General features: G+C 35.4%; 1 protein-coding gene across 11 annotated transcripts in view; it reads left to right on the plus strand.

The window, feature by feature from the left end:
- GTDC1 (glycosyltransferase like domain containing 1) overlaps positions 1–26303 on the plus strand; it is a 395678-nt gene that overhangs the window by 11857 nt on the left and 357518 nt on the right. For 3 of the 11 annotated variants that reach the window (XM_046018874.1, XM_046018868.1, XM_046018867.1), the window contains exon 1: positions 24474–24553. The exons of 7 other annotated variants lie outside the window; for them this stretch is intronic. The gene's annotated coding sequence lies outside the window, so the exon portion shown is untranslated. Of the gene's footprint in view, positions 1–24473; positions 24554–26303 lie in introns of those variants that run through there. One more of the 11 variants, XM_046018865.1, reaches the window with a different exon arrangement.

Raw genomic sequence — 26303 nt, forward strand, 5'->3', positions numbered from 1 at the left:
ACATCTGCAGCAGGTTCAAATCTCTCAGCTATAAGACAAACTGGATACTTCGTAAAGATTTTCATCTGTTATGCACAGAGCCAAAATCCGTTACTGAAATTGTCTGGGTGAGCTGCCTGCTGGGTCCAGTGATGCACTAGTAGACAAAGAAGTTGAAAGAGAAGGATGGCATGTTCTTTGGATGACTGGCAGATTGTGACACCAAAATGGCATCAAGCCCTACTATGATTCCAAGGACTTCATGATTAAATAAACACTGATTTTTTTTTAATTTATATTTTTTTGGGTGGGAGGGCATAGTTGAAGTAAATTTGATCTTTACCTGGGGAATGTGTAATGTTTTATCATTCCATAATGATACATGGTAATTGCTTGGTAATCAAACTTCAAAGGTTCTGTCTATATGGAACTTACGTAGTTACCACCTTTAGTGTTGGATTCTCTTATTTTAAGGGAACTATGGTAAAGAAAAACATCTGTTTAAACTAAAGAAAATTAACCTAAAAAGGTTAATTTAAAGACTTAGTCATTTTTATAAGAAAGTTTTTGCTTTGGGGGATTTCTTGAAATTTTGCTGTCCTGCAGCATATATAAAATATGTTTCTGGGGTGCCTGGGTGGCTCAGTCGGTTAAGTGTCTGACTATTGATTTCAGCTCAGGGCATGATCTCAAGGTTATGAGATTGAGCCCTGTGTCAGGCTCACACTGGGCTTGAAGCCTGCTCAAGATTCTCTCCTCTTCCTCTGCCCCTCACCCCCTCTCATCCTCCCACCCCCCAAAAAAATTCTGTTTGCAAAAATCTACTGTACCCAGAATTTTCTAAGAAAACATCCTTTTGTGTAGGCTCTTGAACTCAACAGTCAAAAACACACTATACAATACTAGGTGCATAGAACAGTTGAATTAAAAAATTAATATCTTTAGACCTGTTAACTAAATTCACTTAAAATGATTTAGAGAGCAGGTGTGAACTGAAAATAAACCTGTATTTTCTAAGCCATTGAATCACAAGAAAACTGGAACATCAAAGTATTCTCTGAACCAAATCAATATTTTATTTGGTTAGAGCTGCTGCTTTTGGTATATGTCTGTTTATTCCAGTTGTAGAGGATTTGAGAGCAGTTCTGGGAAATGAAGTGGGTGGATTCTCAATGTTGAATCCCTTTTTTTTTTTTCTTTTCCAGTGAATCTTCAACATTTTTTTTTTTATCTTAGCGTTCAACAAAAACTCTGGCATCCCAGTATATAAAACATAGATTATATTTTATATAGTTCATGTAGCTCATCAACAAACAGAAAAAGATTCTCTCATGACTTACCTTGAAAGCTGTTCAGGGCATATACTATTCAGGGCATATACTGTTTTATTCAAGGCATACACTATTCAGTTTGTCAGTGTGCCACTGCCACTACTGCCAGAGTGCAATGCAACTAACATAGCCATCCTGCTAGGAAAAAGATCTGTGGGTTGCTGAGTAGTGGAAGTTACACACATCTAATTTACAAGTCAGATTAGAGATCAGAATCATACGATAGCTTTATGTGGAATTGATTTCATTTCATGGCTTTTAAGCTATTTTTTCATTGAAAGCAGTATCTATAACTGAAAGACAGGTGTGGCGTAGCATTTGAATGCCTTAACTCTTGAATCTAGAATGAAAAGGATATTCTTGTAGATGTTCAGATCGTAGAACTCAGAGATTTTAAAATAAAATGCTCTTGTCATTTACGGTGCCATAATTAAACTGCCCTGTGGATTTTATTTGGGTTAATAATATTTGGAAAACTTGGCCATTGTCAAATATGAGGCACTTGAGGTAAGACAGTTGTGTGTGTGTATGTTTAAGTAAGTAGCAAACAGCTTTTTACCTTATAAATAAGACATATCTAATAAAAATAAATCAGGAATTCCACTGTGGCCTTCTGGAAACCTATGAGGGGGAACACTATAAATAGCAGTTTTTTTCAAATCAGACTTTTAAAAAAATACATGGAAGAATGCATAATCATGGCTTGATAGGTTGCAGTTACTCTTAATTTACCTGTTCTTACTGAAATTGAGCAGACATGTCAAAAATATTAAAAAAGTTCATTGCAGAAAAGGTGGTGCTATTGGAATTTGAGAATATAGTGGCATAAAAAAAGTGTTAATCTTTTAGATTGAATCAGTAATTCATCTATTTGAGTGTAATCAGGAGAAGAAAATCCAGGTGTTTAAAACTAGTTTTGTATCAGTGGTTAAAATTATGTTTAGTTTTATTAGTTTTATTCTTCCTCAATCCCCATATGATAAGTTCTCATGAATGGGTTTCTGAGATAAAATGCTGAGATTTAGAGGGTTTTGAGAATTCATCAATTACAATTATTTTTATCCACTGGTCGTTTCATATAGGACCTGTTTGTGATATTTACAGGACATAAGGAATACTGATTCTGGCTTTCGTGGACTTCAGAAAAAACTTTGAAGAAAGATTAATGCCAAGTTAGGATGCAGTAGGCATATACTACTGTGTTACTTTTAGTAGAGCAATGACTATTTAGATGGATCCTTCCCCTGTTGCCTTGGCCCCTGACTTCATAATCCACTGGCTAAAGTTGCTTTTCATTAAGGCAAGTGAGAGGCAATTTTATGAATGGAGAAAGTGAAGCTCTTCTAGACATTGGGAAACTAGTGGAATGTAAGGGGAGAATGAGATTGTAAATATGATAGGCAATAAGATCGGAGATGAACACTCTATTTTTGGATTGACAAGGGTGCTAGAGGAAGGGTATCAGAATAGAGTGGTTTATTATGTACGGTTTATTGAAAGCCTCCTGTTTAGTAGGTCTTGACTAAGATACTTTGCCTCAGTTTTCATTCTTTCCACAACCTTGAAAGCAAGTGCAATTATCCCAGTTTCCTGATGAGGAAAGATACTAAGGGGGATATCCAAGGTCTTAGAAGTAAAAATAGAGTCTCTCATTGTGTCTTATATTTTATAGAGGCCTTTTCTCTCCAGTCATTGTCTGATAAATGAAGAAATAAAAAGTAATCTGAAAGACCAGCATATAGTATGGGAAGATTTTAGGATTAATGGCTTTTAACGTAAATGACTCCATGTTGGTGTTGTAGAAGGATATTGGAGCCTCCTTGGAAAGCATTGAGACAGTACATTTGCAAATATTGTATCTGGACTCTAGAACTCCAACTATTGGGTTACCTTTGATATTAGTTAGTGTAGTATTGTATAGCTGTGTTTTCAAATGTAAGTGATGTCATGATATAAAATCTGTATATGAAAGGTGGGTGATAATGAGCTGTCACAGTAACTAACATCATAAACTGGATTGGATTAACTTCAGATAGAATGTGTACAAAAGTGTTTGAAAGAGGGTTGGTTTAAGCAGTCTGATTTAGTCTAAGGTGACAAACAATCTGGGGTGTTGGGAAAAACCATGGAAAAAAGTCACGAAGCCCATTAAAATGAGCACCATGGGTGTTTACAGGCTTTACAAGTAGACCTAGACAGCCCATAACCAAGCATCATCTGCTTGGAAAGGACACATTCAGTCACTTGGTTAGAAACAGTGCCTTAGCAGCAGTATTTTTCAATGAATAAAAGACAACTGTGGTAGGGCTTTGGAGTCAAATCCAACTGTTTTTTTTTAGGTATAGAGTAAAATGATAAGGAATCTTTGCCTTTGTCATTCATTGGTAATTTAGGAGGTTAAAAAAAAAAAAAAGGCACAGCCAAGATGGCAGCATGGTCAAGTAGCTTAAATATGAGTACTTTCAGCACCTTGGTGAAAAATGTAGTATTGAAGACAGGAAAGAAATGGTTGAAACTATTGAAATCAAAATGTTAGAATGCAAAATAATTACTTTAATTGCTTGAAAATACAGGGAAAAAAGTAGGAAACAAAAATGAAGGGTAAGAATTAAGGAGGGCTATTCGAGAGTGAAGTGGTTGTATAATATTCCTAGAGTTTTTACTCCGGTGGGGGGGAATTGGCGAGAGAGATCAGGAAAGTGATTTAGAAAGACATGCTGATACTCCCATTCATTCTGTGAAAGCTAATGAATGTTTCTATAGGCTAAAATTATCCATGTACCTGTGACAGTGGGTAAACACTTTGGACTTCGATTTGGATTTTAGAAGCTTTTTTTAAGAAGTTTTTAACCACTACATTTTCAGCATTCACTAAGGGATTACATTTTACATTAACTGGTTATCCTTGGCATAACTATGGTATCAGATATGATTTAAATCACCTTTATTGGGTATAATTTGTATACAAAAATGTACTCATTTTTAAGTTAATGAAGTTAATGAGTTTTGACATATGTATCTACTCATATAACTATCCCTCCATTCAAGATATAGAACATTTTAAATCCCCTAAAACAGCCCTTAAACCTAGTTTAGTCAGTCCTTCCTTCTCCCTGAAGACAACTAATTTCCGATTTTTATTTTCCTTAGATTAGGGAACTTTTTCTTGAAATTTACCTGGAGTCATAGAGTATATACTGTTTTGTGTCTGGCTTCTTTTCCTTAATATAGTAGTTTGGAGATTCATCCATGTTATGTATATTAGTGGTTCATTCTGTTTTGCTGCTGAATAATGTTATGTTTTACTGCAATTTGTTTATCCATTATTTTGTTAATAGACATTTGATTTTTTTCCCCTTGTTTTTGACTATTGTGAGTAAAGCAGCTATAACAAGATTCTTCTATGAGCCTTTTTGTGGACAGTATGTTTTAATTTCTTTTGATTAAATACCTAGGAGTGGAATTGTTCTGTCATAGGACTGGTTTATCTTTTAACTTTAGAAGCGTGTATATAATTTTATATGTGTAACTTTTCCAAACTCACTATTCTCAGCATGCATTTTTAGTTCATATCTGTAAATCTCTGTACTTTGTACTAGTTATGGATACTGGTTTGTACTAAATGGTTTCTCTAAGCAGAGAGCTTTCTGGAATATTTTTCATGTAATAATTGAAATCTAGTAAATAGTTTTATGATATATATATTTTTAAAATCATAAGTTACAGTGTATCTAATATTGACTTAAGTAGATTTGTAATTACCAACTTGGTTTGTTGTGCAGAATTCTAAATTTTCATTTCTTCGTAGATAGCATATGTTTGAATTTTGAAGTGTGCATTCTTCATTTTATGTAGTGGCTCTTCATTAAAAATATATATATATATAATTAAATGAGATGTTTGATATACGAATAATAAACTAATCTACTAAGGTAAACTTTAACTGACCAAATGAGGAATTTCTTTCCTTTTTCTTGATCTCTTTTGTCGATAGTACTGCCCTTCCTATTTTGGTAAATCCTTATTTCACATTGGTTGCTTAAAATGAAGGGTCCCTTATATTAGGTAAGCAACAGCCATAATGTAGGGAATTGCACCTTGGATAATAGCATGATGACCAGGACTTGTGTGTCTCAGGATTTTAGCTCTAGCTCCAAAGCTGAAAATAAAGGTTAACAACTATTCTTGCCTTCTAAGTAGGAATGTGGGACTTAGTAAAAGAGAATAGAAGTGTAGCACCCACTTCCCTTATATAACAGAAATTAGAAAAGAGAGGAGTATTATTGGTGTCATTCAGATGAAGAATTGTTAATCTATTGAAGTTAGTTCTGTGGCCTTTCCCTGTTTTTCCCCCAAAGGACCTTTTGTTCCAGCCCAGAATTTGGGTGTGTCTGCTGGAAGTGTAGATTGGTATTTAACATCTTGTCTGGATGTTTAATGAGCCACAGAATCTTGTGTCTTTTACTGTAATAGCATCTTCCAGAGAAATATTGAGGGAGCATTCCTGAACATAGTCTCGTTTCTGGAGGGGAGGAGGATAAATAGTGAGATGGCATGTTGAGTGAGAAGATAGTAATGGAAAGAGCTGACATTTGTCTATCTGGTATGGTAAGAAAGTATGAGGACTGTCTTCCTTCTTCCTTCCTTCTTTCCTTCCTTCCTTCCTTTGTTTCTTGGATCAAGTGACATTATGGGGCGTAACCAAGTTAGAATTATTTTGGTGGTTGCTAGCAGGGAGAGCTTGCCATATGAGAGGACTGTGGGTAGGATAGTAAAAAGTCAGTCTTAGAATGTACCCCCGTGCCAAGAAGTTATTATGCAGGGTGGAAGGGCCCCCCTCTTATGCTTGCTGTAACTTAGAGGTTAAATGCTGCTGTGAAGACCAGAAATATACTATCTAAACTGGGTGCCTTTGAGAAAGAGAAGGTATTATCAATAATTATGCAAGGATAACATCATCTTCCTTCATGGCCATCCAGTAAACCCCCATGGATGTAGGCACACAGGGCGTTTGTACCTCTTCTGCCTATCCTGATTTGTGGGAACTAGAAACTTGAGGGAGGAAGTGGAGAAAATTGAAAGAGTCAGGAAGAATATTGGGAAAAAAATGGATTATGTTCTTTCTCTTGGCTGACCTGGGGTCGGGGTGGGGTTGTATGGATACTCTTTGATTAAGATATGAAATTGAAGATTTAAATTAGATTAGAATGTGTTGCAATACTAGAAAGTGATTGAGAAGCAGTAGGATTTATCTGGGACATCATGGATAGATGGGAAAGTGCAAACTGGATGAGTACGTTTAAGGTGATGAAATTCAAGCATATATCCTGTTAAGTTCTATTTATTTGGTCATTTTCTTAGCTTAATAGGATTTTAAGCTAAACAAACCTTCAGTTTGTACCTACAATATGATATGCGAGGTATTGTGTTCAGCATTTTAGGGAAGGCAAAGATGGCTAAGATTTTCTGCCCAGAGGGATCTTCTGTTTAGAGTATAGAGCTAAGTGATCCATGGTGGAATGACCTAGGTGCTCTAGACATGTAAGTGGCAATGCTGTGGGAACATGGAAACACTAAACGCTGCTTGGGTTCAGGCAGGCTTGGTGGTCCAGACTGAATTTGGCCTGGGCCTTGAAGGAGGAGAAGGGGATCAGCTGGGGAGAAAGGTATTCTAGCATGAGGTTATAATCAAGACATGGAATTGGAAATGCTTCGACACCTAGAAAGAAATAATGCTCATTCCACACTGAAAATTCTATGTTTTAGAAAATGGTTTTAAAGCACTAGTTAAGCATGTTTACCCATGTTATAATTCTGGTTGAAGTGTGGTATTCTTATATGTCATTTTTGTATTTCCTTAGTAGTGCACAAAATGGTGTCTATCTTTTTGAGATACAGTGTGGAAATGTTATTCACTTTAAAACCTAGATGGTTATAAGCATCCAAAACTAAACTTCTAAATCTAATCATCGTCTATTACTTTCCTTGATTTAAAACAGTAAAATGTAGAGAAGATGATGATTTTTACATATGATCTTAAGAAGCATTTGGCAGTGCAATTAGTTTCATAACAAGTGATTGTTTGTTAAAGCCTTCCCAGAATAAGAATGAGTATCTTGATGCTGGTGTCACTTTTAAATAGCTATGGCTCCAGGAATGTGTCTGTTCACGTTGTTATCTTAAATACACACCTTATCTATCCATATTGCTGTACTTCAGATGTGAAAGTAAAAATAAAGGTGTGAAGTGCCTAGCAGACTTGTATGGATTTATGTAAATCAGAAAACATACAAACAATCCATTAGTGCTGAGGCCTTAATGTATTAAATTCAAGTATGGACTATTTCCTGAAAGCCTTACACACACACACAGCCCCTCATACCCAGTGATTTACTTTGGAAAAAAAAAATAATAATAGCGAAAATCTGTAATTTATAAGAGGTTTTTTCCTCTGAACTCCTGACACCTATCCAATTATGATAACCTCCATATGGATATTTAAAGGTATTTAAATAGAAAATGCTCAAAACTCAACTATCTTTTTACTTAAACTTGTTTCATTTTTAGTCTTCCCATTCTTGGTAAATGACATGTTTATTCCTGTTACTCAGACCAAAAACCTTGGAGTCCTGTCTCTTCTCTCTTCATATCCATACCTCATTAGTTAGTAGTTCATATTGCTTTACCATCAAAGTACAGGTAGAATCTGAATTTTCCACTTCTCAGCACCTCCACTATCACCTGGTTCAAGTCATTATTATTTCTTACTTGGATTATTTTAATACCTCCTGACTGCTCGCTCAGCTTCCTCTTAAAATCTTCAACCCATAATCCAGCACTTCAGGTTAGTCTCAGTGCAGTAGCCTAAATAAGCACTGTGAAAGCGCAAGTTAAATCCTGTCATTCTTCAATTAGAAACATTAGTCCCCTTTCTTTCTCAGTGTAAAAGCTAAAGTCTTTGTAGTAGCCCATGAGACTCTACATGACACTGCCCCATCTGCAACCTCATCTTTTGACTATCTTGTTTAGGGTTCTCTATTTACACCTGACACCATGTTGTTTCTTGAATAGTTGACTTCAGAGTCTTCGCATTTATTTTTCCTTCTTTCTGGAATGCTCTTCCCACAGATAACTTCTTAGCCTTTTTTCCTAATCTTTCTCAGATCTTTACCGAAATGTTACATTCCTAGTGAGACCTACTTTGACCATCTTATTTAAAATGTTTCCCAGCCCCCAATTGCTTTATTTTTTTTCTGGTTAGCACTTTACCAGTCTATCTTATTGTCTATTACTTTTACCTTTTTATGATTAGTATTTTCTGTTAGGATGAAACTCGATGAGGGCAGGGTATTTAGTTTTGTTTTACTACTTATTAACACACTAGGAATCATTCCTGGCACATAGTTGGTATTTAACATATAATTGAGTGAATGAAAGATAATAAAAGGCTGCCTTTATAGGGGTTAAACCTGATTAAAACTAGATGTGCCCTTTACTGGCATATTTGGTTAGTGATGATATTCCCAGATGTGTAAATGCTACTTTTAAATTTTTAAATCAAATGTATTTGGGGGATAATTTGCATATAATAAGAGTTATTTTAGACATACAGGTCAATGAGTTTTGACAAACATACCTTGTAACTACTAGTGTAATGTAAAGAATATTTCTGTCACCTCAAAAAGTTCCCATGTACCTTTACACTCATTTTTTCCTCCTTTGTTGTCATTTCCAGGTAACTATTGATTTGATTTTTGTCACTATGAATTAGTTCTGCCTGCTTTAGGGTTTCACATAAGTAAAAGCACACATTATGCATTCTTTTCACCATGAGGTTTTTGAAGCTTATTTCTATGTTATTGTATATCTTACTGTTCCTTTTCACTGCAGAGTAGTGTGCATTGTGAAAATGTGCCACAGTTGACCTAGTTGGACATTGGACATTGGGGGTGTTTCAAGTTTTTGCCTGTAAGAAATGATGCTACTATGAATGTTCACATGCAAGTATTTGTGTATTTGCTTTAATTCTTCTGGGTTAAGTAACCCAGGAGTACAATTCTAGTGTCCTGTGCTAAAGTGTTTTCTAAGAAACTGCCAGACTGTTTTCTAAGTGATTGGACTGAATTCCCCAGGAGGAGATGAAAGTACTAGTTGCTCCACATTCTGGCCAGCACTTGATACCATTCTAGCATTCTTTTAAGTTCAGACATTCTCCTGAGTAGTTTTTATCTCATTGTGGTTTTAATTTGCATTTTCTGATTGTTAGTGATGTTGATCTTTATTTATTTACTTATTGGTCATTTTATCTTTTGTGAAGTATCTGTTCAGATCTTTTGATTATTTAAAACACATTGGGATTGTTTTCTTATTATTTAGTTATAAGGGTTTTTAACATACCTGGGTACTAGTCCTTTGTCAGATATATTTTTTCCTGGTTTGTAGATTGCTCTTTCTTTCACTGATAATTTCTTTTGAAGAACAGAAATAAATTAAATTTTAAATTAATCTAGTTTATCAATATTTTCTTTTTTTGATCTGTGCTTTTTTCCCCTTTCCTTTCCTTTCCTCCTCCTTTTCCCCCCTGCCTGAAAAGCTTTCATTAACTACAGGTTGTGAAGATTTTCTCCTGTGTTTTCTTCTTAAAGTTTTATAGTTTTAGCTTTTACATTAGGTCTCATTTGGAGTTAATTTTTGTGTAGAGTGTGAGGTAAGGATCAAGGTTCATTCTTTTCCATGTCTAGTTGTTTAAGAAACAAGAGTTTCTTGAATTCAAAAAACACTTGTTTCTTGAACAACTAGACAGTTTCAGAAAACTGTCTTTTCTCCTTTGAGTTATCTTGAAAACTTTTGTTAAAAATCATATAATTGTATAAAACGGATGGATCCTTTCCTAGACTCTTAAATGGACCTATATGTTTATTATGTCAGCACAACAATGTTTTTTACTGTCTTGAAATCAGTGGTACAAATTCTTTAACATTGTTTCTTTGAAATTGTTTGGGTCCTCTTAAGTCCTTTCTATTTCCATATTGATTATAGAATTAATTTATACATATATAAAATACCTCTAGGAATTTTGATTGGCATTGCATTAAACCGATCAATTTTGGGAGGATGAATTTCTAAACAGTGCTGAGTTATTTCAACCCACAGACATGGTATATTTTCACTTTTTTATTCTTTAATTTCTCTCAGCAGTGTTCTGTAGTGTTTATTATGCCAGCCTTTGATGTCTTTTGTTAAATTTATCCTAAGCATATAGGATATGAATTGTATTTTTGGATGCTATTGAAAATGTAGTTAAAATAAATTTTACAGTTGGTCATTGTTAGTACGTAGAAATATAATTGATTTTTATATGTTGAATGTGTATCCTGGTACCTTATTTATTCATTAATTTTTTTCACTTTTGTATGGGACTTCCTCAGGATACTTTGTAAATGATTGTGTTAATTACAAATAAAGAGTTTTGTATCTTTCTTTCCAATCTTTATGTCTTTTCTTTCTTTTTTAATATACTGACTAGGACTTACAATGCATTGAAAAATAGAAGCAGTCGAGTAAGCATCCTTACCTTGTTCCTGGACATAGAAAGCATTCAGACTTACACTATTATGTATGATGTTAATTGCAAATATCTTTATAAATGGCACATATCAGGTAGAGCAAGCTCCCTTTTTAGTATGCTGAGAGATTTTATTATAAATGAATGTTAAATTTTGTCATATGATTTTTCTGTATCTACAGAAAGAATCATTTAGTTTTTCTTTTTAAATTCATTAATTTGATATATTGGCATTGGTTGGTTGGATCCTATAATCAGCCTTTGCATTTGAAAGCCCCATTTGGTTATGATGCATTCTTATTTAATATCATGCTTAATTTGATTTATAATATTTCTTAATGATTTTAAAATGTTTATGAGGGATATCTTTTTTGGGGGGTAGAGTTATGGACTGAATATTTGTGTCTCCCCAAAACGTATGTGTTGAAGTCCTACGTGATGGTATTTGGATGTTGGATCTTTGGAAGGCAGTTAGGTTTGGAAGAGGTCATGTGGGTGAGGCCCCCTTAATGGAATTAGTGTCCTTATAAGAAGAGGAAGAGACCAGAGCTTGCTTGCTCACTCTCCGCACCACGTGAGGGCATGTGAGGACACAGTGGGAAGGCATCTTTCTATAAACCAGGAAGAGGGTCCTCCCTGGGAAACCAGCTTGGCCAGCATCTTGATCTTGGAATTCCCTTCTTGCAAAACTATGAGAAATAAATTCCTGTTGTTGAGCCACTCATTTTGTGGTATTTTATTATGGCAGCTCAAGCTGATGGGATAGTATAATGTTTTTGTCAGATTTTGGTATCAAGATAATGGTCATCTCATTAGAAAAATCATTTGAAAAATCTAGCAACCTTTTATTAAACTAAAAATAAAAGGAAATTTCCTCAATATGATAAAAGTCATTTATGTAAAAACAGAGCTATGGAATGGTGAAAGTGAATACTTTTCTCCAAGGTCAGGAACAAGGGAAGTGTTTTGCTCTCACCAGTTCTATTTAATGTTATCCTAGAGGTTCTAGCCAAGACAATTAGGTAAGAAAAAACACAAGCATCCAGATTAGAAAGAAGACACGGAACTATATTTGTAGATGACAGGATACTTATAGAAAATTCTAAGAAATCCATTAAAATCTATTACAACTAATAAATGATCAGCAAATTGCAAGGTACAAGAGTAGTATACAGGAATTAATTGTATTTCTATATACCAACAATGAACAATATAAAAGGGAAATTAAAGCTATTCATTTATAATACCAACAAAGAAATCAAATAGGAACACATTTAACAGAAGCAGTAGAAAAATTGTCCAAAACCTACCAAAATTTTTGGACAACCTTATATGTTTGTGTATCAGAGGACTTAATACCGTGAAATTGACAATAAACTACCAAATAATCTATAGAATCAAGTCAATCTCTATCAAAACCTAGCTGCCCCCCCTTATTTATTTATTTTTTGTTTATTTGTTTATTTACAGCATAACAGTGTTCATTGTTTTGGCATCACACCCAGTGCTCCATGCAGTACGTGCCCTCCCTATTACCCACCACCTGGTTCCTCAACCCCCCCCCCCCCCGCCCCTTCAAAACCCTCTGGTTGTTTTTCAGAGTCCATAGTCTCTCATGGTTCATCTCCCCTTCCAGTTTCCCTTAACTCCCTCTCCTCTCCATCTCCCCATGTCCTCCATGTTATTTGTTATGCTCCACAAATAAGTGAGACCATATGATACTTGACTCTCTGCTTGACTTATTTCGCTCAGCATAATTTCTTCCAGTCCCGTCCATGTTGCTACAAAAGTTGGGTATTCATCCTTTCTGATGGAGGCATCATACTCCATTGTGTATATATGTACCACATCTTCCTTATCCATTCATCCGTTGAAGGGCATCTTGGTTCTTTCCACAGTTTGGCGACTGTAGCCATTGCTGCAATAAACATTGGGGTACAGATGGTCCTTCTTTTCACTACATCTGTATCTTTGGGGTAAATACCCAGCAGTGCAATTGCAGGGTCATAGGGAAGCTCTATGCTTAATTTCTTCAGGAGTCTCCACACTGTTCTCCAAAGTGGCTGCACTAACTTGCATTCCCACCAACAGTGTAAGAGGATTCCCCTTTCTCCACATCCTCTCCAACACACGTTGTTTCCTGTCTTGCTAATTTTGGCCATTCTAACTGGTGTCAGATGGTATCTCAATGTAGTTTTAATTTGAATCTCCCTGATCTGCCCCCCCCCCCTTTTAATGAAAAAACTGATCCTAAAATTTAAATGGAAATTCAGGTATCTAAGATAGTAAAACAATTCTGAAAACAAAACAAAACAAAACAAAAATTCTGAAAACAATAAAGGACTTATCTTAATTTTAAAACATACTACAAAGTGACAGTTATCAAGGCAGTGTGATGCTGGTATAATGAGTGACATAAAGATCAATGAAGTAGAGTTGTGAGTCTAGAAATAAACCCTAATGCTTATGATCAGTTGGTTTTTGACAAGAGTGTTGACATAATTTAATAGGGAAAGACTAGTCTTCTCAACAAATTGTACTGGGATAACTGTGTATCCATTAGCAAAAGAATAAAGTTGGACCATTTCCTTAACCAGGCATTAAAATTGATGCTAAATGGACTATAGACCTAAATGTAGGAACTAAAACTATAGAACTTGGAAGAAAATGTAAGAGTCAATCTTCATGTCCTTGGGTTAAGCAGAGCCTTCTGAGAAAACATCACAAGCACAAGTGTTAAAAGAAAAAAAATAGATAAATTGGACTTCATCAATATTGAAAACTTCTGCTTCAAAAGACACCATCAAGACAGCGAAATGCCAGCCCACCAACTGGGAGAAAATATTTGCACATCATATTTCTGGTAAGGGACTTGTATCCATAACATATAAAAGACTCTAACAATTCAAAAAGGCATTTGTCAGAAGACAAATGACTGAAAAATGTGCAGAGTATCCAAATAGGCACATTTTGGGTGAAATATGAAATGTCTATTTTTCCCATCTGTTCTTTACTTCTTTTCCTGCTTTCGTTTGAATTAGTTGAGTATTTTAGTGTTTATTTTTGTATCACCTTTTGGGTTATTAGCTGTGTACATCCTTGTATATTTATTTCACTTAGTGGTTCCTGTAAGATATATAATACGCATCTTATCCCAGCCTATATTCAATGCTTCTTATACCACTTTACATATCATTTAAGAACTTTACAACAATCTGGACCCCCCCCCCCCCATTCTTTGTAGTTGTTGTATATTTTACCTCTGTGTATTATGTAAAACATACCATTGAAAATTTTTTTTTCTTTAAAACTCAATTCTATTTTAAAGGAATTAAAAAGTAATGGGTGCCTGGGTGGCTCAGTGGGTTAAGCCTCTGCCTTTAGCTCAGGTCATGATCTCAGGGTCCTGGGATCAAGCCCCACATCGGGCTTTCTGCTCAGCAGGGAGCCTGCTCCCCTCCACCCTCTCTGCCTACTTGTGATCTCTCGCTCTCTGTCAAATAAATAAATAAAATCTTAAAAAAAAAAAGAATTAACAAGTGAGAAAAAAGCCTATTATATTGACATGTATAATTACCTTTTCTTGTGCTTTTCAAAATTCCTTCATATAGATCTTTACTTTTGTATAATATAATTTTTCTTCAGTTTGATGAACTTCTTTAATATTTCTTACAGCAGAGGCCTGCTGTCAACCAATTATCACCTTTTATTTGAAAATTTTTTTTAGCTTTTATTTTTCAATTGTACCATCAGTTTCTTTTCCCCTTTGATTTCTTCCGCTCTTTAAAAAATATCTTCCCATTGTCCTCTAGCTTACATTTTTCACCCATTTTCTTTGGATGAGAAGTCAGAGGGGTTCCTTATTTTTTCTGGGGACTTAGTATGATATGTCTTGATGTAATCTTTAAAAATATGTATCCTGTTTAAGGTTTTTAGAGTTTCTTAGATCTGTAGATTTATGGCTTTCAAATTTGAAAACTTGTAGGCTGTTATTTTTTTAAGATTTTTTTCTGCTTCTCTTTTTTTGGGGATTTTAGTTACACGTATGGTGACTAGTTATTTTAATTACACATTGTTGACTATATATTATTCCACAAGCCACCAAGGCTCAATTTACTTTTTTCCCTTCTTTCCCCCTCTCTGCTTCTTTTTTGGGGTAGTTTTTATTGTTTGCCTTCAAGTTAAATTTAGGATCTTCTTTTCTACATTGTCACAAGGCCATCTAATGAATTTTTCTTTTTTTGAAGACTTTCTGATTTAATTTCTGGAAGTTTTACTTTTGAAATAGCTTTCATTTCTTTCATTATCATTTTAAACAAATTCTTGAATACATTCATAAGAAGTGTTGTAATGTACTTGCTGTTTTAAAGTCCTACTGTGCTATTTCCATTGTTTCTGTCATTTCTGTATCATTTCCTATTGTTTTTGTCTTGTTTGAGTCACATTTTTCTTCTTCACATGTGCAGTAATTTTTTGTTGGTTGATGGGTGATGTGAATGTTGTATTATTGAAAGTCTTGATTTTATTGCCTTTTAAAAAAAATACTAGTTTTGACAGGCAGTTTTAAATTCTCTGTGGATTAATTTGGCTTTCTTGAGGCTGGTTTTTATGCTTTGTAGGATTGTTCTTGAGTAGCCTTCTTCTAGAGCTAATTTAATCCTGTTACTAATGTGTGACCGGGTTTCATGCTCTGCTGAATACCATGTGTGTTCAATGAAGTCTCTCTGCTCTTCTGTTGTAATCTTGAACGTCTTCTAGGCTGATGTGACCTTTGGCTAGTGTTCATGCTCTCTCATCTTTGTTCTTTAGCTAGTCTCATGGAATCTTACAATATTCATTGGAAATATGCATATGGGGTCCTTGTTTAGATATGTGGAGCTTTTTCTCTGTATTGCTCCTTTCTGTTACGTACTGTCTCCTTAGAAATTCCAGTTACCTCAGTCTTCCTAAAACTCCAAAATCTGTTTCCTCAACTGAGCTGGACCACTGTGTACTTTTTATCTTCTTGGATTGTGATCCATAGAGTGCTTCTAGGTAGCAACCTTGTGGTGAGCCACAGGACTCCCTTACTGATTTCCCTTCTTCAGGGATTACAGTTTTGCACTACCGTATTGTCCAATGTCTGAAAACAGTTTTATAAATTTTGTACAGTTTTCCGGTTGATTATAGTGGGAAGGGAGCATGTCTGGTGCCAGTTATTCCATCATAGTGAGCATTGAAAATACCCTCTTAATCTCTTCTAGTAATAAAATTTTCAGAAAAAGTAAGTTTTGGGGTATATTAAAAAATATTTTTATTGGTATATACTCTGATATAAAAAATAGTTGAACTTTGTTCAGCCCCTTCCTTCCTTCTGTTCTTTCTCCTCTTTCTTCATGTCTTTTTAAAATTGTGTGATACAAACTTCTATAGCCTTGGCCTTTTGAAGATGCTCCTCTGCTAGTTTTCCTTGTTTCTGTTTTCCTTCTCCAGTATTTTGTTCATTTTGAGACCAATTTCAGTTTTCAGTGACTCTCTTCTTCGAAACTATTATTTATCTCTTTTTTGGTTATCCTTGTTATTCACAAAAGGGAACTTTGAAATTTAATCCTGGCATTTAAGGACCTCTCTAGGTAGGCTTTAGTCTGCTTTGTCTACTGTCATTTTCTACCTTTTTATACCTAAAACATATTCTGATATTTTGGTTAGCATTCCTATACTTAGTACTATCTCTTTTTCTTTGATAATACTATTTTCTTTCTTGAAACCCCCTTTTCACCTCTCCCTATAAAAATCCTAATCATTCTTGAAAGTCTCCTATTCTTTTTTTAATTTAATTTAATTTTATTTTATTTATTTGACAGAGAGAAATCACAACTAGGCAGAGAGGCAGGCAGAGAGACAGGTGGAAGCAGGCTCCCCGCGGAGCAGAGAGCCCGATGCGGGGCCCGATCCCAGGACTCTGGGATCATGACCTGAGCCGAAGGCAGAGGCTTTAACCCACTGAGCCACCCAGGCGCCCCGAAAGTCTCCTATTCTTTATGCTGGTGCTCTTCTTACTTAAATGTTACAGTCCTTTGAATATTTATCAAATAGTCCTTACTAAATTGTAAGCTCATTGAATGCTTTACTCATCTTTTGATTCTCCCATAGTGCCTCACCAGTCTAGAATCTGGCACACAGTTGATGTTCTGTAAATATTTATTGAATATTTATGTGAACAGTTTTTAAAGTAGGAAACCTTTAGGATATCTTGAAGTAGATCTCCAGTGTGGTCTGTTGAATGAATAAGCTTATGTGTAAGAGTTTTCTAATGACAACAGGCTTTGTTTTGCATGGCTGCAGTTCTAGAGTAGGGAATAATGGAAATAAAGGGTCCATTTATTTGATCTCAGTAGAGTTCACCCAGTAAAGATGGAATGGCTATGGGCAAACTGAGCTGATATACTAACTTATTCTCTGATATCATCCATATCTTTCTCTTTTTGTTTAAATTTTATGGCAGTCCTCTTGATTAACCTGTTTTGGTCAACATATCTTTTAGTGAGGGACAGGAGCTACTTGTGATGGTATGGATGAACACAAGTAAGCCCTCAGTGACTTGTGTACAAATGGTAGAGACACAGCTATTTTCTGTATTTTATGACGAAGTGTGGAGATGGTGATGGGTGCCATGGAAGAACAGAGGAGCACTTGCGTGTTTGGTTGTCCTTATTGGTTCTCAGATACCTGTAACTAGGTACAGATTAGGGAGGACTGAATGCACCACTTTCACTGACTGAGTAGTCTGTTTTCACATTATCCTTCAGATAAGTGAAAGTCAGTTGCCATTGGTTCATTCTGTACATTCTTCCACTTATTTATAACTACTGTCAGTTCGCTAAGATCATCCATTTGAAAACCATCTTCTTGAGGACCATGATGTACTGGGGACTTGTGCTAGCACTAAAAAGATAACAAAGACATACCTGCTGGGGGAGTGGTAATGATCATCAAAAGTCCTGATTAGTGATTTGAGCTCACAGTTTAAAGAACATGACATTTAATACTTTTATTTGTCAAAAAGCACTTGGGCGTTGTTAGTAGATGCAGTTTTAAAGAAAGCCTTCCAGGGCTACATTTTGTGTCTGATACTGTAATGAGAGATGGTTTAACTACTTATACAACATCAGATAGTGATATTTATATCTTTGGAATTACTGTTTAGGAGATAATCACCAGCAAAGAAATCTATAGTTTATTAATTTTCTTAAAGATATATAACTTTTGTTATGTTGCACAATTGTGATGTTTTGTGTAAGGTAACTGAAATACATAAAAAACGGTTTGTTGGAAGACTTTTATCACCTGAATCAGTTATTATTTTTTAATAAAGATTAAAACATTGGCATCACAATTCGTGAAAAAAAAATCCAGTTTCTTTCTTTAGTTTTCCAGTGTATTGGCCTTTTGTAAACAGATGGTCAGATTAAAAGCTATCTAAATGAAAGTGACTTAGAGCAAAAATTTATAGATATTTGGAAAAAGAAAATAAAGTTAGTGCATAAAAAATTCTTGGGGCCTCTTATTCAGAAAGTTTCATCAATTATCCTCCTTAGCTGATGACACCCTCTTATCAGTTGTCAGGCCAAGACACTTTTCTTGTTTTATGGTATTCTTTTATTTTAACCCTAATCCCCACTCTGGTTTTCTGCCCACACCGCCCCTAGCAGATCCCCACTCACATGTGCTTAGTATATGCTCTTAGATTGGTAACTTGTCTTTGATAAATGCAGAGTGGTTTTTATATTGTTAGGTACCTTATGTTCAGACCTTCTTTTTTTCACTTGCTGTTTTTAGATTAGGCATGTTATGGCATGTATTTCCAGCTGATTGCTTCTAAACGTGGTTTGTTCACGTCTGAGTTTATCTATCCAGGTAGTGGACATATGGGTTCCCTTCAGTACCTGTCAAACAGTGCTGTGTTAAATATCCTCATACAGGTTCAATATAGTTTTATATATAAGTTCTTTGGGGCCATATATCTAGGAGTGGGATTGTAGGGTTGGAGGATAGGGGATTACCTCAGCCTTTTCCCCACTCACTCATTGATTTGTCTCTTTTTCATAGAATTTTTGTATCATCTGACCATTTTGTATCATTTGACCACTGATTTATAGGCAGTTTTTAAAAACTTTTTAATTGTGGTAAAATATACATAACAAAATTTACCATTTTAACCATTTTTCAGTGACATTAAGTACATTTACATTGTTGTATAACCATCACGACCATCTATCTCCAGAACTTTTTTCATTTCCCAAACTAAAACTTTTTATACCCATTAAAGAACAACTTCCCATTTCCCCCTATCCCCAGCCCCTGGCAACAACCATTCTACTTTTTCCTCTATGAATATGAGTGCTCTAGGTACCTCATATAAATGAAATCATACAGTATCTTCCCTTTTGTGACTTTTTTTTTTACTTAGTATAATGTCTTCAAGTCTCATCTATGTTGTAACATATGTCAGAATTTCTTTCTTTTTAAGGCCAAGTAATGTGTGTGTGTGTGTGTGTGTGTGTGTGTGCGCGCGCGCACGCGCTACATTTAAAAAAAATTGATTCACCCATCGATGGACACTTGGGTTGCTTCCGCCTTTTAACTATTGTGAATAGCGATGCTATGAACATCTCTGCTTTCAGTTCTTTTTGGTATATATTTAGAAATGGAATTGCCAGTTGTTATGGTAATTTTAGTTTTATTTTTTGAGGAGCTACCATACTATTTTTTTTATAGTGGCTACATCATTTTACATTCTCACCAGCAGTGTACAGTTTCTCTATATTCTCACCAATATATGTATAGAAAGCTTTTTAAAAGAGAACTCGGTGTTATAATAATCATAGTAGCTACTAATAAGTTAGAGCTTATTGTGTGCTAAGGTCATGTTGTATGTGCTTTACATGTATAGAAACATTAGTCCACACTAAACCGAATAATAGAGGTCCTGGGATAATAGAATGGGAAACTTGAACTTTTAGTTGGGGCATCAGTATTCAACAGGTGATTATTAGGAAGTACCATACCACATGCAGAATTGTAGAAATTCTGGTTTTGTGATTTTGGAATCTTTTTACTCAAATGGAGTTATCAAAAGAAGGAAGTTCATCGGGCAGATTTTTCTGGAATGTCACTGGAGGGCTGTGTGTTTTAGCCCTGCATCCCACAAGTAAGGGATGGTTGAATCTTTTACCAAGCTTAGTGAGAGAAGTTTCCACTGGAGGGTATGGGTCTTGCATTTAGAGTCACATGAGACTCATGCCTGGGAGAGCTGTGGCAGCAGGACTGGGTTTGAAGAAGTAATTGTTCTCCTCTCTTTCAGCAGATCAAAAGTGTATTTGTGTCTTCCAGACTAGAAATATTAACCTGGTGTTATTGAAAAGAGAACCTGCCCAAGAGAGTTTTCTGCCAGGGCAAGAGGATCCCAGCAGGAGAGTTGTGGGGTATACTGCCAGAGTTCAGAAACTGAGGGGGCAATGGGAGGGAGCTTTTAGTTGATGGAGAGCACTGCCCCTGGCAGGAGTTTCTTGAGTGGAGGATAATACCCTCCATTATATGGAAGGATGCACATAAGCTTGCTAAGAAAGGAAAATTTTGTTTTAAACACTTGACATATCCACATAGTTGTAAGCCATTTTGCACAGCAGCAGTCACAAAAGAACTGTTCTATGTGACTGGCTTCTTTTCCTCTCCCTGACCTTGACCCTCGTGGGTTCTGAAAACTCAGGAAGGTGGCAGAAGAGAAACTTGCTAGCTGAGAAGAGAAAGAGATTGTTCCTTTGCTCACTGATGGTGGCCAGCTCTGGGATGCCTCAGCCTAATGGAGAACACAAGATTTAGTGTTAAATGTCCTTTGGAGTTTGATTATTATTTGGATCTAATCTTTTAATTTTTAAAAATTTCAAATCTAGAGAAATGTTAAAACAGTAAAATAATAAATACTTCATAGCTTTTACCAGTTAGTAACTGGTAAAATATAACTTGACTACAGTTATATATGGTATTATACTTTTTTGGCAGGTGAAATGTGGCTGGACCATTGGGGGGAAAATGACACTTTGCCCCTAAATGCTTTAGCTTATATATCTTAAAGATTGAGGTAGATTCATGTGTAATCAGAATACTGTTATCACATCCAGGACTTTACCACTGATACAATAATGTTAAATAACACATTGTCCGTATTCAGATTTCCCTAGTTGTCTATCTAGAATTGTCATTTTAAATTACTGAACTGAGGCTTACCATTTAAAGTGATTATGTGATTTTCTGTTACTTATAAGGGACTAGTAAAGTCATGAGGATTACTTGAATTTTCTAGGACAAAGGTTGCTTTACTGCTAAATAGGTTTAATAGACCAGAAAGAGACAAAAATAAAATTTTTACTAGAGACCAATCATTTCTGCATGGTTAACATGTTGGATACATTTTAAAAAAAATTTTTTAGAAAGATTTTATTTATTTTAGAGGGAGAGAGTAAGCAAGCGAGTGAACATGAGTTGGATGAGGAGCAGTAAAATAAAAAATAAAAAATTCCTAAAACCTAGTATTTAACTTTGTTAGAATTTACTTATTTAGAATTTCAAACATTTTGTATATTAGCTATAGTGATAGTTTTGTTGTGGGTAGAAATTTTTTTTATACTTTAAAAACTTTAATAGAGGGGCGCCTGGGTAGCTCAGTGCGTTAAGCCTCTGCCTTTAGCTCAGGTCATGATCTCAGGGTCCTGGGATCAAGCCCCACATCTGGGCTCTCTGCTCAGCGAGGAGCCTGCTTCCCCCTCTCTCTCTGCCTCCCTCTCTGCCTACTTGTGATCTCTCTCTCTGTGTCAAATAAATAAATAAAATCTTTAAAAAAAAACTTTAATAGATTTTTTTCCCTTACAGTCTTAGTACTAAAGGATTTTGTAACTTTGTCTTAAAAAACACACTTCTGTTGGAAGCCAATAAAATGCCACTCTAAATATCCCTGTTTACATAAATATATTAGTGATTTCTGAGTGTTAAACACAATTTATGTCTTCCTTTTTGTTTAGTTTGGTATACTTTATAAAGATATAAAAATGAATAATCATTAAAAGGAATTACACTGATAAATGAGATGATTATAGCTGACCTTTATAAGAGAAACAATTTATTCATCAATCTTCACTGTTTCTTAGCAACACAAAGTACTCCTACCCTGAACATTTTCATATCTTTCTTCAAACACAGTTTGGAGATATTTTATATAACCTGATGGTTGTCCATCTGTCCTGAAGCTTTCACTGCTTCTTCATTACCTAATGTACTCATTAAACTTCTTATTCATATAATATATTCTTTCAGCTTAGTAACCCACAGTTTGACTTGAGAATCGTTTGTTTGTCAGAATCCTAAAAGGGTCTTGGGAAATAAATTCCTTTTGTGTATGGTGAAGCTAAAAGTTACTGAAAATGTGTTATATTTTCATAATAAAACAAGTATGAAAATATTGCCTTGGGAGCTAGCTATTTTCTTATTGTCCTTAGTTTCTAAGGGAAGTAGTTTAATCAGTTGTGATAAAGAAATAGCTTGGCCATATTTTCACAAGTTGACTTGTATTCCGTTTAGATCGCATTTTATGAAAATGCTAGGTTCATAGGGAATGTATTCCTTCATCCTTCACCCATTCAACCAATACTTGTTGAGCACTTAAAACATGCCAGGCTCAGTGATAGACCCTGCGATTCAGTTCTGAGCAAAACATGGGGTCTCTGCCCTCCAGAAAAGGATTGTGGCTGTCTGAGAGCATCTAATGGAAGAGGCTGATGTGGCAGATAGGAAAAGCCTTTTGCTAGGCAGTGTGCCTTAGCTGCTGTCCGAAGAGCTTTCTAATAGTGCATGTGCAGTGTCACAGGGCACATTAGGACCTGCAAAAAGGCTAGCGAAGCTGGAGTTCAGAGAGTGAACATCTGCAAGATGAGGCTTGTGAGAAAGCTTTTTTTTTGTTTTTGTTTTTGTTTTTTTTAAAGATTTTCTTTATTTGATAGAGAGAGACATAGCAAGAGAGGGAGCACAAGGAGGGGCAGTGGAAGAAGGAGAAGCAGGCTTCCCGCTGAGCAGGGAGCCCAGTGTGGGGCTTGATGTGGGGCTCCATCCCAGGACTCTGGGATCATGACCTGAGCCAAAGGCAGATGCTTAACGACTGAGCCACCCAGGCGCCCCTTAAGAAGTTGGTTTTGAGAAAGAATCTCATTTATACATGCTTTATAAGGAATATGAAATCAACAGTCATCTTTATATTGACTTCTGTGTATCTGTTTTAAGATAATAAACTCTGTTTTCAGATACTCACAAATTTGAAGATCCCTTAGAATTCATTTTTTCCATATGGTGTTTTAATGCTGTAAATAGTTTTCCGGTTTCATTGGCTAACTCGTGCTTGAGTATAATTAGCCCAGTAGCAAGGCCCCTTCTCTTTCTTCCTCGGAACCTGCTTCATTTTCAGATTCCATTGGTTATTGAAGAGTTCTTTCTTAGACAAACAAACCAAAGTTTTGGTTTCTGCTCATTGATCCTAGTTCTCTAAGGCAAAATGAACAAGTCCAGTTGATTTTTAGACTCTTTCATGTGTGATGTACAGCTACAGGTGTTTCTTTTCCAGAATTTCCTCCCAATATTGGAAAAACTAAAAATGTATATGAAAAATTTCAAATATATATAAAAGAAGATAGATTAGTAGAATGAAACCGCCTTCCTCCTCTCCTCTGCATGTACCCATTGCCCATCTTCAGCAATTTTCTCCCCATGTCTCTGTTTGATTGACAGATGTTTAATACTTTCTTTGCACTAGGTGCTGTGCTAGTTGCCAGAGCTATAGAAAAAGACCTGACATAGGTTTTAAGGAGTTCCATTTTCCAGTGGAGAAGAAAATAAGAAAGTCAGTTAAAACAGTACAGTGTGATGCATAAAGTCATCAAATTTTCAGGAGAACTATGCCATTATAAAGAAATAATGAAAGAAACACACTTTACTCTGCTGATAAATGGTATAATTAGGGAGGGGGATAGAATTAGTATACAAATTTAGGCTCTGAAAACACTTTCAGTTAGTCACAGAAGAAGGGAGCAAGGTAAGTCAAAGTTCACCAAACATTTGGAAAGTCACCAAAATAGAAACTCTCATTGGTATGTAAAATCCTCTCTCTGTATATACTTAAGTAGGTATTTTGGGGGAGAGGATTCTTTGCATGAGACCCTTACAGAGTTCTGTGACACCAAATGGGGCCATTGTATAGTTTCTATAAGGGAACTGGATTTTGTAGTAAAATATTTAAGTGATAAGCTCAAACACTTGTGAGGGTTAAAAAGCCAAAAGTGATTCAGTCAAGTCAACTGTAAGTAATCCTTATTATTGCACATAGATAGGAAGGTAACTATTTGTCCTCTTCTTATAGCTTAAAAATCTAATGTTTACATGTACATATTGATTATATATCTTAAAACATGAAATAATTGGTTTTATTCCTATGTTTAGAGTTCAGGGATTCAGTATCTAGAGAGGCAGATATCATATCCCAAGTGAAAACACTGTCTTGTTCTCTAGGGTCCTCACTTAACCCAGTTTGAACTGCATGCTGTATGGACACAGGGAAGACTTGAGTGTTAAGAGTTTTGTTCAAATCTGTTCTTACCTGGTGAGTCTTACAAAGATGCATCACGAACATTGATCTTGATACTTACCTAGATATGGCCTGTCTGAATTTTGAGATATGTGGAAGGTCTCTCAGTAAAACTACATGAGATATATGCACATATATGCACACCTACACTAATGCCAAAGTGCAGTTTCCTTTTATAGCTTTTCCACCTCAGGAAACAGGTACTATTTACAGTATATACTAGACAAATTGGAAGCAGGTGCTTCCCACTCTCTCTAATCTTTGCAGCCACTTTTTCACTTTGTACTTGCTTGCATCTATACTACATGTGTCTCTGTGGTTTTTGCTCTTTCCTTATGTTCTGGGATAGATGTGTGACAAGAAGCTGTAGCTTTTTAAAATTCATTCATAATGTCACATTATACTTGAAGACGAGTTGATTATTCGATCACTCCTTTTATGTATGATTTGCTTGTTTATTTCTTCTCCTATTTACTATTCAAGAACTATATCTGTAGTCTAGCCTGGCAAAAATGATCAACTCTGATTAATTTTTGTAGAATATATTGGAGATTTCATTGATATGTAGCTTTGCAGTGCACTTCATTCATGCATATGATGATTTGTTATGTTTGAATGTTCCCGAAATGGAATTATTTGAAAATTTGAGTAAATTATCTTTACAAATGAAATAAAATGACAAGGTTTATCCTTTCAAATTGATAGGATTTAACTGTTATTAAAATAATATTATTCTCTGACTTACAAAAATCTTATTTGTGTTTCAGTTATATAATTTAAATAAGTCATATCTCCCTTTAGACATGTCCCAACTTATTGGACATTTTTATGTGATTTCCATAGTGAGCATATAGATAAGATAGGTGGCTACATAAATTATCTGGGATAAATTTTTGAATATTATTGGAAAGCTATCTCAGAATTATGTCACAATTATTACTATTATTTTTAATGCTTCTGTTGTAGTACAGTGTACTGACAGTGTAGTAGGTAAAACACATAGTTTCATTCCTCGAAGAGTTTACATTCTAATAAGGAGGAAGGACTCATGTATAACTAACTTGAATGGAGTACATGGTGTAAAAGAGGCCTTAACTAACTGGCAGAAAATTAGAAAGAGGAGATTTGGGAAAAGGTCATTTTAGGCTGAGTACATAATATGAAGAAGGCAGAAGTGTGGCACAATGTACCAGTGAAGAGTCCCTCGTGGTCCCATATAAGAACAGTCAGCCACAGGCTTCCCCTCTGTGGCTCTTAGTCTAGAAAAATTGGGTTTGACTCTCTTGTAAAGGTGTGCAGATCTTTGTTAGGAGTAGACAGCTCTTGAAGATTATGGAACGTCTCTTATGTATCAGAGCTGAACACATCTTGTGATTTATTTGTAACAACTCGTGTTTAGTAGATATTACAACCCTCAGGTTTTTGTTTGTTTTTATTTTTAAGATTTTATTTTTAAGTAATCTCTACACCCAACGTGGGACTCAAACTCACAACCCCAGATCAAGAAGCACATGCTCTACTGACTGAGCTCGCCAGGCGCCCCTACAACTCTCGTTTTAAAGAAGAGATATACTGAGGCTCAGAGGAGTTAAGTGACTTACCCAAGGTCTCATGACAAGTAATTGTCAGAGCTAAGATTCAAACTAATGTTCTTTTGAATCTACATGCTTCCTCTCTTTTAAGTGGAAGAAAGAGACAGTTAGGCTACATCTTAGGAATGTTATCAAAGCAGTTGGTTACTTGGATTAAGGAGTAATATTGTAGA

Source organism: Meles meles, chromosome 9 (assembly GCF_922984935.1).
Source record: "Meles meles chromosome 9, mMelMel3.1 paternal haplotype, whole genome shotgun sequence".
Taxonomy (NCBI): Eukaryota; Metazoa; Chordata; class Mammalia; order Carnivora; family Mustelidae; genus Meles; species Meles meles.